At 36.1% G+C, this 2,392-nt stretch overlaps 1 protein-coding gene and 1 non-coding gene across 2 annotated transcripts in view; both read right to left on the reverse strand.

The window, feature by feature from the left end:
* Positions 1–2,392, reverse strand: part of Rgs17 (regulator of G protein signaling 17) — a 161,864-nt gene that overhangs the window by 125,476 nt on the left and 33,996 nt on the right. The window lies entirely within an intron of this gene.
* On the reverse strand, positions 353–455 carry LOC111812549. Its single transcript, XR_002818036.1, has one exon. It is a non-coding gene; the product is annotated as a U6 spliceosomal RNA (small nuclear RNA).

Here is a 2,392-nt window from a genome sequence, read left to right on the forward strand (position 1 = left end):
ATGCTCATTGCAATAGAAGCGGAAAAAGCTTTTGATGAAGTCCAGCACCCAGGCATGATAAAAAATCTGCAGTAAAGTGGAATGGATGGCCTTATTTCAACTGATAAAAGCCATCTATGATAAACCAATAGTCAATATCATACTAAACAGACAAAATTTGAAAGTTTTCTCTCTAAAATCAGGAACAAGATAAGGACGTTCACCATCTCCACTCTTATTCAATGTAGTCCTTGAAACTAGCCAGAACAATTAGAGAAGAGATGGCAGGATCAGGTTAAGTGTCTTTAGGAGAGTCAAAGGAGTTTTTGCTGTTTCGATTTTAACAGTGAAGCTCTTACCAATATCAGTTTGGTTAAGTAAGACCTGCCTAGGAAACCACAGTATTTTGCACAGGAGCTATACTGATCTTCTCTGTATCTTTCCAATTTGATTATATGCACTGCTAAAGTCAGGACAAAACCACAGTATTTTGGAGTAAATGCCTCCTAATTTGGCTATTTTGTCATAAAACGCCTTTGTGTCTTCATTCACTTCTAATTCTATCTTTACTCACTCTGCCTTTTGAATAAAGAGTGTGATTATGCTTGGTGTGGCACAGAATGGGCTTGAGAGGTCACAAAATCAAAGTAGCACCATCCATGTAAAAAATGCCTCTGAGCTACTGAGCCACGTAAGCCCTGGAAATGCAAGAGGTCAGAACATTGCTCACAAATTATCCCAGTTCAATTTAGCTTATAAATGTTTTGAAATTATACAAATATTGTGTGATGACTCATATAACTTGAAGCTTAAATGTGTTTTGTTGTTGTGCATTCCTTTTAGTTGAGGTATCCCGAAGAAAAAAGTGTTACAGAAGTGGTTATGGTTTCAATTTCCCTTTGTGATTTGCTTTCATTTGAAAACCATTAAAATGGGTGTGGAAAATAAACCAACTCCTGATACGGTCTGGATCTTGGAGCGCTGTATTTCCATGCTCCCTGAATCAAGGGAGAGTGATCTAACAAAGACTAAAAATAACTTGAAGTAAAAATCATGAAGATGTTACTTAAAAAATGTTATCAACAGTAATTAGTCTTGCAATCAAGTACTGAATATTTGAAGCATTCATTAATTTTAAATCTTTTTTGGGGGGAAACAATTTTTCTTATTGTATTTTATTTCATTTTATTTTTCAATTGTTTTCCCTTCCCCCTCTACTCCCGCTTTTATTTGTCAGAATCTGATTCATTTATCTTATGTCCTTTTAGTCATTTATTATACAAGTTTAACCATCAGACTAATAAACCAAACAAACAAATAAAACACCTAAGACAGTCACACCAAATCAAAGTACACTTTTAGATACATTTATCCATGGCTGGACTACAGCAACTTTGTTTTCTCTTTTTCCCTGGTGTCTTTATTCTGTACTTTATCTGTACACTGCATTTCTCATATAAGAGAAACTCAATATTTAGCTACTTGGTCAAGATGTACCATCTTTTTGATAAAGTACTGCATTCCGTCTGCCAGTATCTTACTGAGGATTTTTATGTCTATGCTCATTAAACAGATTGGCCTATAGCTCTCTTTTTTTGTAGGGTTTTAGAATCAGGCTAATCCTTGCTTTCATTGCTTCCCTTTCAGTTTTAAAATGAGTTTGAGGAGTACTGGTATTAGATCTCTTCTGAAGTTCTTTGCAGAACTGTGCAGTGAATCCATCAGGACTTGAGCTGACAGCTGGTAGCTTTTCTAAATTACTCTCTAAACTTCACTGACTGCTATTGGATTGTTCAGGAATTTTGTACCTGCTTGGTTCAGCTCTGGTAGTTCACATGTATCTAGAAACTTATCTACTTATTGTGAATTTTCTATTTCATTACAGGTATAGGTTCACAATGTAGCTACTGATGATCTTCAGGATACTGGAAGAATCTGGTGTGATTTTACATCTTACATTTTTTTTTTTTTTTTTTTTTTTTTTTTTTTGTACTTAGGTCAGGGTCTATAGGGTCTCACTACATAGATCATACTCGTACTGATCTTCCTGTTTTTAGCCTCCCAAGTGCTGGGATTACAGGTGAGTGCCACCACACCCAGTCTCAATCACCAACCTGGGCGGGCATTGAACCCTGGACCCCGCGCTCTGCCTAAGCAGGCGCTTTAGTCTGCTGAGCTATCAGGCTGACCTCATTTTTCATTTCTTTTCTTTCTTTATGAGCAGAATATATTTATTGAGGGAAAGAAAGCTCCTGTCCGAGAGGACACAAAGGAGGGCCTAAGCAGGTGGTCCCCGTAATTTTTCATTTCTAATTGCATGATTTTCTTTATTTTGGTAAGAATCATTAAGGGTTGGTTTATTTTGTTTAATCTTTCAAAGAACCAACCCTTTGATTCATTTTTTATATTTTTT

The sequence above is a fragment of the Octodon degus genome, unplaced genomic scaffold (assembly GCF_000260255.1).
Source record: "Octodon degus isolate 3935 unplaced genomic scaffold, OctDeg1.0 scaffold00128, whole genome shotgun sequence".
NCBI classification, from domain to species: Eukaryota; Metazoa; Chordata; class Mammalia; order Rodentia; family Octodontidae; genus Octodon; species Octodon degus.